The sequence below is a fragment of the Callorhinus ursinus genome, unplaced genomic scaffold (genome assembly GCF_003265705.2).
Source record: "Callorhinus ursinus isolate GAN/ISIS: 27379988/994484 unplaced genomic scaffold, GSC_fseal_2.0 scaffold82, whole genome shotgun sequence".
Classification (NCBI taxonomy): Eukaryota; Metazoa; Chordata; class Mammalia; order Carnivora; family Otariidae; genus Callorhinus; species Callorhinus ursinus.
The window spans coordinates 3,787,195-3,798,087 of NW_027397144.1; the positions used below are offsets into that span (position 1 = coordinate 3,787,195).

The 10,893-nt window shown below is 40.5% G+C and overlaps 2 pseudogenes; one reads left to right on the forward strand and one right to left on the reverse strand.

The window, feature by feature from the left end:
• Positions 1–3,187: 3,187 nt before the first annotated feature.
• On the reverse strand, positions 3,188–4,114 carry LOC112816516 (olfactory receptor-like protein OLF4; annotated as a pseudogene).
• A 4,224-nt stretch (positions 4,115–8,338) lies between these two features.
• On the forward strand, positions 8,339–9,837 carry LOC112816517 (olfactory receptor 7A17-like; annotated as a pseudogene).
• The last annotated feature ends 1,056 nt before the right edge of the window (positions 9,838–10,893 follow it).

The window sequence follows — 10,893 nt, forward strand, 5'->3', positions numbered from 1 at the left end:
TCTGATTCATCACATGTCCAGTGCCCAGGGATTCTGCATTTATAATAAGCTCCCAGGTGATGTTGGTGCTATAGGTCCTGGTCTGTGGGGCACAGTTTGAGAACAAGCTGTCTTCCTGTGTTAGAGACACATGTAGGTAGCTTTAGATCTTCTCCACTAAGATTCTTCTGTATTTATAATTTTGAAAGAAAGTTTTTTCCCATAACTCTATAGGTGTTGATAAATTTTGTGTTAAATTATTTTTTAATTTTAATTTTTTAAAAAATATTTTAGGGAGACGGACAGTAGGGGAGGAGCAGAGGGAGAGGGTGAGAGATATATCTCCAGCAGATTCTTAGCTGAGCACAGGGTCTGATGCAGGTTTTGATCCCAGGACCTGAGGTCATGGCCTGAGCATAAATAAAGAGTTGGACACTCACATGACTGAGCCACCCAGTCACCCCTCAATTCTATTATATAAGGGCTCTTGAGTGACATCAAGAAATTCATATTTGAAAAAGACTTCATAATAGGCAGAATAAGGGCTTCTAAAAGATATCCACATCCTAAAGAAAGAACTTTTGAAAATGTTTACATAGCAAGGGGAATTCAGCTAGTAGATAGAATAAGGCTGCTAATCAGTGATCTCTATAAAAAGATTAGCCTGGGTTATCCAGATGGGACTAGTGTAATCACAATAGTACTCTATATGTGGAAGAGGGAGAACAAAGAATTGGAATCTGAGAGACATTTGCAGACTCTGGGCTGTGGGCTTTGAAGATGGAAAAGGGCCATGAGACAAGAAAGGCAAGTAGCCACTGAAAAGTGAAATAGGAAAGGGAGTGAATTCTCCTCTGGAGTGTCTAGAAAGATCACAGCTCTGCAGACTTCTTAATTTTAGACCAACGAGAACCATTTCAGGTTTCTGATTTTCTAGAAACATAACATAAATCTTTGTTTTAAGCCATTTGTGGTCATTTGTTAGAGCAGGAATCAAATACAGACATTTGTTCAGAAAAATATTGTTTGTAGAAATGGAGTTTGAAACTTTCAACTCATTCAGTGAACTTCCCTTGGGTAAAAGCATTTGGTATTGAAATCCCACCAAAGTGGAAGGAGAAAATTAGTTTTAGTTAGGAGACATTCTGCCCCATTAGCTGGACAGTGATTTCCCACTGAATAAATGCAAATGTGGTTTTGACTCTGAGACTTTGAAGATTTGAGATTAAAAAAAACAAAACCAATCCTTTATTAAAATTAACGTCTCCTATCCAAGTACTACCTAGGCCCAACCCTGCTTAGCTTCCGAGATCAGACAAGATTGGGCACGTTCAGGGTGGTATGGCCATGTTGTAATGAGCACTGGGTATTATATAAGACTGATGAATCACAGACCTGTACCCCTGAAATAAATAATACAACATATGTTAATTAATTGAATTTAAATAAAAAATTAAAAAAGAAAAAATGCTTGCATATTAAATAAAATAAAATAAAATTAAGGTCACCTATTCTACTTTAATGTTTGTGTCAAAATTCTACATTCTTTCTATTTTATGTTGATTAAAATATTTATCCTTTGATATGTATCCCCTCCAAACTTCAGGTTTTATTTCAACACAGTAGATGAGATTTATTTATTTATTCTAATTTTTAAAAAAGATTTTATTTATTTATTTGACAGAGAGAGACAGCGAGAGAGGGAACACAAGCAGGGGGAGTGGGAGAGGGAGAAGAAGGCTTCCCGCTGCACAGGGACCCTGATGCGGGGCTCGATCTCAGGACCCTGGGATCATGACCTGAGCCAAAGGCAGACGCTTAACGACTGAGCCATCCAGGCGCCCCAATAGAAGAGATTTAAATAAGTCTCTGTGTGTCTATATAGATGTGTGTGAATGTGTTTATTTGAGAGAAAGATGTAAACAAATGTACACACACATATACATACATTCCTAACGAATGTTTTCTTTGGACTCAACAAAGTGCTTGTACATGTTTATTTCAGAAGACTGTACTAAAGACAGTCTTAGGATTCCTTCCAAGTAACCAAAAGAGGCTGGAAGGACGTGCCTCTTGCACAAAAGTGTGACCTGAATCACATGACTGAACAGGAGTTGAATCTCTCTAATGAGTCATCCTTTGATCCTGAGGATACGTAATGGATGATATAGAATGGATGATATTGATATTGTTCAATCATTGCCCATTTCCTGGTTATGGTTTAGAATTTAGAAAAGAGGAGATCTTTCATTTAGAGCAGAGGAAAGAGTCTTATTTATATGCAGCAGAAAGAGGAAGATGATTCAGTAAAATACCACAAATACGCCAACCAATTCTTCACCCCAACAGGGAAAACCCAGCTCTTCTACATGGACATCAAACTCCACATTCAGTGAGTAGATAGACAGCATAAAATTAAATATTTTGCTCTGTAATACAAATTATAATTTCAAGTTTTCTTCATCATATTTAAGATCTTCCCTGACTCAAAGGCCACATGAAGTTAATATATTTATTCTAATATACATTTCTACGTAGACTCCACTTGGAGAGATGTACTTGGTAATCATTTTGCCAATTAGTGTAGTAGGTACGATGGACACAGCTGCATAGGAGAACATGATCCTAATAAGGAGTGTGGAGCTCAGTGACTACCTATAGGACAAACTATAAGTTAGTCTACATTGTCAGGATGAGCAGTGAAGGCAATGAGGTACAAAGTATTGATGTACACAAAAGTGAAAAACTGAGATCTCATACTTTCCTTTAAAGTAAAATTATATAAATGTCCTTCATTATCAAACTAGTTTTTATCTTTATAAATAATATGACTCATGACTATCCTTTTAATAAAATAAGAGAAAATTACTTGGGGTGATATATGTTTTTTGAGTAGAAAGTACTCTTAAGAAAATCATACCCTATGACATAAATGGGAATTTCCAAATGTTTTTTTCAAGGCTGGAAAAAATTTTGAAAAAGTAGGAAATGGACAAAGAAGAAAACTGTCTGTATATCAGGCAGAACAGAAGCCTAATAAAGTGAGTTACTTAAATGTATGGAGATGTTGAATTCAAAAAAATTCCAGGAAATAAATAAGAGGAATCTATTCTACTTCCACAGCCTGATAGAAGAATGTCAGTTCCTGGCTCTGAGGCAGTGAGCCCTATAATCATGGGCACTTCTTCAGCTCCAGGATGATTGGCCCTCACATTACTGGAACCCCAATGATTCTTTGCAGAACCCTCTTTAATTCTCTGTTCCTCAGGCTGTAGATGAAGGGGTTCAGCATGAGTGTGACCACCATGTACATCACCAAGGCTACTGAACTTGTGTGGGAGCTCTGGGGAGCAGCAGAGCTAAGGTACACAACAAGCATCATACAATAAAATAAGGAGACAACTGAGAGGTGAGATGCACAGGTGGAAAATGCTTTATACTTGCCCTGAACTGATGATATTCTACATATGGAGGAAACAATCTTAGAATAAGAGTAAAGGATCCCAGCAAAAGGACCCCCATCCAGCAGGACAGCTGCAAAATAAATCACCAAGTTGTTAATAAAGGTGTCAGAAGAGGCAAGATGAATCATCTGATTGAGTTCACAAAAAAAGTGGGGGATTTGGAAGTGTGTACAGAAGGAAAGCAGCAACATCATTAAACTTTGTAACAAGGAATTCAGAATAGACATGATCCAGGACACAAGAACCAACAGTCCACAAAGCTGGGGGTTCATGATGTCCTTGTAGTGCAGGGGGTGGCAGATGGCCACAAAGCGGTCATAGGCCATCACACTTAGGAGAAAGACATTCGACATGGCAAAGAGTATGAAAAAATACATCTGGCTGAGGCAGACTTCCTAAGTGATCACTTTGCTGTGAGTCTGGATGTTCCACAGCATCTTGGGGATGGTGGTGGTGGTGAAACAGACGTCTACAAAAGACAGGTTGGCGAGGAAGAAATACATGTGGAGGTTGAGGTCTGTGCTGATGGCCAGGATGATGAACAAGTTTCCAAACACAGTGATCAGGTACATGGAGAAGAAAAGCCCAAATATTAGGGGCTGCAGTTCTGGATCCTCTGAAAATCCCAGAAGAAGAATCTCTGAAATCTGTGTATCATTGCCTTGTTCCATTTGGTGGAGATGACTAGTGAGAAGGATAAAACAACATAATAATTTTCAATCAAATGGCTTTCATTTATTTCTTACCCTATATTATTTTTCAGTTTTTAAAGTTTTTGTTTAAATTCCAGTTAGCTAACATACAATGTAGTATGAGTTTCAGGTGTAGAATTTAGTGATTCAACACTTCCATACATCACCTTGTGCTCATCACAAATGCCCTCCTTCATCCCTGTCACCTATTTCACCCATCCCCCTCACCCACCTCCCCTCTGGTAACCAGTAGTTTGTTCTCAAGAGTTAAGAGTCTGTATCTTGGTTTACCTCTCTCTTTCTCTTTTTTCACACGATCATTTGTTTTGTTTCTTCAATTCCACATATGACTGAATCATATGGTAGTCATCTTTCTCTGACTGACTTATTTCACTTAGCATAATACAATCTAGTTCCATCCACATCGTTGTAAATGGCAAGATTTCATTCTTTTTTTATGGATGAGCAATATTCCACTGTATACATATACTACTTTTTATAAAATTGTTATGTTAATCACCATACATTACATCATCAGATTTTGATGTAGTGTTCCATAATTCATTGTTTGTGTATAACACCCAGTGCTCCATTCAATACGTGCCCTCTTTAAAACCTATCACCAGGCTTACCCATCTCCCCACCCCGCTCCCCTCTAGAACCCTCAATTTGTTTCTCAGAGTCCATAGTCTCTCATGGTTTGTCTCCTCCTCTGGTTGCCCCCCCCTTCATTTTTCCTTTCCTACTATCTTCTTTTTTTTTTTTTTAACGTATAATGTATTATTTGTTTCAGAGGTACAGGTCTGTGATTCAATAGTCTTACACAATTCACAGCACTTACCAAAGCACATACCCTCCCCAATGTCTATCACCCGGCCACCCCATCCTTCCCACCCCCCACCATTCCAGCAAACCTCAGTTTGTTTCCTGAGATTAAGAATTCCTCATATCAGTGAGATCATATGATACATGTCTTTCTCTGAATACCTTTTATTTCTTTTTGTTGTATGATTGCTGTTACTAGGACTTCTAGTATTATGTTGAACAATAGTGGTGAGAGTGGGCATCCTTGACGTGTTCCTGATCTTAAGGGAAAGGCTCTCAGCATTTCCCCATTGAGGATGATATTCACTGTGGGTTTTTCATAGACGGATTTTATGAACTTGAGGAATGTTCACTCTATCCCTATACTCTGAAGAGTTTTAATCAGGAAAGGATGTTTATTTTGTCAAATGCTTTTTCTGTATCAATTGAGAGGACCATATGGTTCTTCTCCCCCCTCTTATTAATGTGTTCTATCACATTGATTGATTTGTGAATGTTGACCCACTCTTGCATCCCAGGGATAAATCCCACTTGGTCGTGGTGGATGATCCTTTTAATGTATTGTTGGATCCTATCAGCTAGGATTTTGTTGAGGATTTTGGAATCTATATTCATCAAGGATATCAGTCTGAAATTCTCCTTTTCGATGGGGTCTTTGCCTGGTTTGTGGATTAAGGTAATGCTGGCCTCAGAGAATGAGTTTGGAAGTTTTCCTTCTGTTTCTATTTTTTGAAATAGCTTCAGTAAAATAGGTATTATTTCTTCTTTGAATGTTTGGTAGAATTCCCCAGGGAATCCATCAGGCCCTGGACTCTTGTTTTTGGGGAGGTTTTTGATCACCGCTTCAATCTTGTTACTGGTTATTGGCCTACTCAGGTTGTCAATTTCTTCCTGTTTCAGTCTTGGCAGCTTATAGGTTTCCAGCAAGGCCTCCATTTCATCCAGATTGCTCAGTTTATTGGCATAGAGTTGTTGATAATCATTTCTAATAATTGTTTCTATTTCCTTGGTGTTAGTCATGATCTCTCCCCTTTCATTCATAATTTTATTAATTTGGGTCCTTTCTCTTTTCTTTTGGATAAGTCTGGCCAGTGGTTTATCGATCTTATTAATTCTTTCAAAGAACCAACTTCTAGTTTCTTTGATCTGACCTACTGTGCTTCTGGTTTCTAATTCATTGATCTCTGCTCTAATTTTAATTATTTCTCTCCTAATGTGTGGCTTAGGCATTGTTTGTTGCTTTTTCTCTAGTTCTTTAAGGTGTAGAGTTAGTTAGTTGGTGAATTCGGGATTTTTCTTTCTTTTTTTTTTTTTTAGTGAGGCTTGGATGGCTATGTATTTCCCCCTTAGGACCGCCTTTGCAGTATGCCATAAGTTTTGGACCAATGTGTTTTCATTCTCATTGACTTCCATGAATTGTTTAAGTTCTTTGATTTCCTGGTTGGCCCAAACATTCTTGAGCAGAGTGGTCTTTAGCTTCCAAGTGTTTGAATTTCTGCCAATTTTTTTCTTGTGATTGAGTTCCAGTTTTAAAGCATTGTGGTCTGAGAATATGCAGGAAATAATCTCAATCTTCTGGTATCGGTTGAGACCTGATTTGTGACCCAGTATGTGGTCTATTCTGGAGAAAGTTTCATGTGTGCTTGAGAAGAATGAGTATTCTGTTGTTTTAGGGTGGGAATGTTCTGTATATATCTATGAGGTCCATCTGGTCCAGTGTGTCATTCAAAGCTCTTGTTTCCTTGTTGATTTTCTGCTTAGATGATCTGTCCATTGCTGAGAGTGGAGTATTGAGGTCTCCTACAGTTAACGTATTGTTATCAATATGACTCTTTATTTTGGTTAACAGTTGGCTTATGTAGATGGCTGCTCCCATGTTGGGGGCATAGATATTTACAATTGTTAGATCTTCTTGTTGGATAGACCCTTTAAGAATGATATAGTGTCCTCCTGTGTCTCTAATTACAGACTTTAGTTTAAAATCTAATTTGTCTGATATAAAAATTGCTACCCCAGCTTTCTTTTGAGGTTCGCTGGCATGGAAGATGGATCTCCATCCCTTCACTTTCAGTCTGGATGTATCTTTAGGTTCAAAATGAGTCTCTTGTAGGCAGCATATGGATGGTTCTTGTCTTTTTATCCAATCTGCAACCCTGTGCCGTCTTATGGGAGCATTTAGGCCATTTACGTTGAGAGTGATTATTGAAAGATATGAATTAATTGTCATCATGTTGCCTGTGAAGACGTTGTTTTTATAGATTGTCGCTGTAAATTTCTGTTGTATATGACTCTTGGGGTCTTTCTCCTTTTATAGAACCCCCCTTACTATTTCTTGCAGGGCCGGCTTAGTGGTCACATATTCTTTCAGTTTCTGCCAGTCTTGGAAGCTCCGCATCTCTCCATCCATTCTAAATGACAGCCTTGCCGGATAAAGTATTCTTGGCTGCATGTTCTTCTCATTTAGTACCTTGAATATGTCTTGCCAGGTCTCTGTGGATAGGTCTGATGTTATTCTGATGTTCCTCCCTCTGTACTTAAGGAATCTCTTCCCCCTAACTACCCTTAAGATGGTTTCCTTGGTTCTAAGATTTGCGAGTTTTACTGTTACATGCTGGGGTCTTGGCCTGTTTTCCTTGGTCTTGGGAGGGGTCCTCTCTGCCTCTAGGACACGAATGTTTGTTTCATTCCCCAGATTAGGGAAGTTCTCAGCTACGATTTGCTGAAATACATCTTCTAGTCCTCTCTCTCTCTCCACGCCCTCCGTGTTTCCAATTATTCTGACATTGGAATGCTTCATGGTGTCACTTATTTCTCTGATTCTATTTTCATGGATTCTGAGTTGTTTTTCCCTGGCCTCCTCTTTCCCCTTTTTATCTATTATATTGTCTCCCAGGTCGCTTATTCGTTCTTCTGCCTCACTTACCCTAGCTGTTAGATTATCTAGATTGGATTGGGTCTCATTGATAGCATTTTTAAGTTCTGCCAATTCAGCTTTCATTTCTGCCCTTAGAGACTCTATGTTGCCATTAATTGATTTCTCCAATCCAGCTATTGTCTTCACAATTGCTAGCCTGAATTCCATCTCCAACATCTTGGTTATATCTGCATCCATTTGTAAATCTGTGGCATAAGTCATAATCTCTGAGTCTTTTCTATTTTGGGGATTCCTCCTCCTAGTCATTCTGTTGTTGGGTGGTTGAGGGAATGTATGAGTCCAAATTATTGACCAGAACCCAAGCAAGATGCACCTGTTCTCTAGGGACCTTAGGGTTGCTGGCCTCTTGTTTTCCCAGCCTGTCTTCTGGGGGAGGGGCCTGCCCTGCTGCTACTCAGGCAACCCTGTTTGGGCAGAGTTGCCCTGCCCCCCTGTGGGGGGGGATGGGTTCAGTAGGAATTGTTTTTTGGGGGCTTTTGTTCTCTGTCGGCTTTCCCTCGTGGCTTTCTGCATCTCTTCTGAGAGTCAGAGCAGAAGAGACCATTTCCAATCCTCTGCCTCAGAGCAGAGAGATCGCAGTCTGTTCTTCAGTGAGCTCTCCAGGCCACACTGTCTCTGTTTCTGTCTGTGCTGCTATAAACTGCAACATCCTGGTTTGTGCGTCCCTCCACAGTGCTCCCTGTCCTGCCTCCAGGTCGGAGCAAGTCTCTGCCCTTTGTGCATCGAAAACCACCAGCCACTCCCAGTTTGCACCGCCACTCTGGGTTTCTGCCCTGGGGCTGCCCTAAAGTCCTTTCCCCACCGCTACCAGTCTGTAAGTCTGTGCCCTGTCCCCAGTGCATGAGGCTGTCGCTCACCAGAGGTGTAGGATCCCCACGGCCAGGCTCCCTCCCGCTGCCATTTATCCTCTGATATCTGCCTGCGGAATCACGGCTCCCCACTTTGTACCTCAAAACCAACCACCCACGATATTCTGTTTGTAGAGATCCAGATCTTCTTACATCTCAGGCTGAGTTTGTGGGTACTCAGAGTGGTCTGGTAGATATCCAGCTCAATTCTGGGGACCAGTTGAAATAGGGTCCCCTACTCCTCCACCATCTTTTCTCCAGTCCCTGGTTACTATGTTTTGAAGCCTGCTCATCATCCTGGCCATCAGCTCTGACACGCACCTCCACACCCCCATGTACTTCTTCCTCTCCATCCTGTCCTTTGGTTGGACAGGAAGACATCTGTTTCACCTCCACCACCATCCCCAAGATGCTTCAGAACATCCAGACTAAGCACAGTTATAAACTATGAAGACTGCATCACTTGGATATGCTTTTTCCTACTCTTCACTGGATTGGATAGCTTTCTCCTGGCTGTGATTGTTTATGACCATTTTGTGACCATCTGTCATCCCCTGCACTACAGGGTCATCATGAATCCCTGGCTCTGAGGACTGCTACTTCTGGTGTCCTGGATGATGAATACCCGGACTTCCTTACTACAAACCTTAATGGTGTTGTGGCTGTCCTTCTGTAGAGATGTGGAAATCTCCCACTTCTTCTGTGAAATCAATCAGGTGGTCCAACTTGCCTGTTCCAACACTTTTCTTAATAACGTGATGATGTATTTTATGCTCCTGGCTAGTGCTCCCCTGGCTGGGATCCTTTATTCTTACTCTAAGAGAGTTTCCTCCATATTTTGGATCTCTTAGGCTCAGGGCAAATATAAAGCATTTTCCACCTGTGCATCTCACCTCTCAGTTGTCTCCTTATTTTATCCTATGTCCCTAGGTGTGTACCTTTTCTCTGCTGCTCCCCAGAGCTCTCACTCAAGTGCAGTAGACTTGGTGATGTACAACATGGCCATGCCCATGCTGAATAGCTTCATCTACAGCCTGAGGAAAAGAGACATAAAGACAGCTCTGAAAAGGATCACCGGGGTTCCAGTGATGTAAGGACCAGTCATCCTGGGGCAGAATTGCTCATGATAGCAGGGCGCACAGCCTCAGAGAGTCAGAAACTGCTATTCTTAGATCAAGCTTGGAAGTAGAATCTGATCCTTCTGTATATTTTCTGGAATTTCCATTTGTTTAAATTCAAGTGCTCCATTAATTTAAGTACTCATTTTATTAACCTTCTGCTCTGTCTGATATACAGACATTTTTCTCTTTGTCCATTTTCATCTGTTCCAACGTTTTCCCTGATCTTGGACCACAAATGCTGAAAATTTTTGTCTTACATGGGACATGTTGGATTTCTTTCTTTTTTTTTTAAGACTTTATTTATTTATTTGTCAGAGAGAGAGAGCAAACTGGGGAAGCGGCAGGCAGAGGGAAAAGTAGGCTCCCTGCTGAGCAAGGAGCCTGATATGGGACTCGATCCCAGGACCCTGGGATCATGACCTGAGCCAAAGTCAGACACTTAACTGACTGAGCCACCCAAGCGTCATGTTGGATTTCTAAAAATAATTTCATTTCAAATGACTTAAACCATGCCAAATAAATTTTCTCTAGATTCCCCAAAAACACTAATCATGAGTTGTATTCTTCGTATGGAAGAAACTACATTTGGCCCTAAGCCCTTCATATAACTTTATTTCAGATGAAAATACAATTTTCACCTAGACTCTGTCGATCTTTTTACATCACTACCTTCACTCCTCTTCCTGATAATGTGGAATTTAATACTGTTCCCTTTATGTCTCAGGCTACTGACAGGGATGCTCAGGCTAGGAAAGCCCAAACACTCCCTTGTGCTTGTGGACATTACCACAGATGCTTCCCTGAACAGAGCCTCTGCTGTGGCTGCTCCAGCCCATTTGTTCTTGTTATGATTGCAAGATATGCCTCAGCAACACCCATCAGAGAACTCGAACAAAACCAGGTTTATTACTCATAGGTCCTGGGAAGCAGTGGCAGGACAGTCTGGGGGTAGTGGGGTATAGTTTCTTTCTTTCTTTCTTTCTTTCTTTCTTTCTTTCTTTCTTTCTTTCTTTCTTTCTTTCTTTCTTT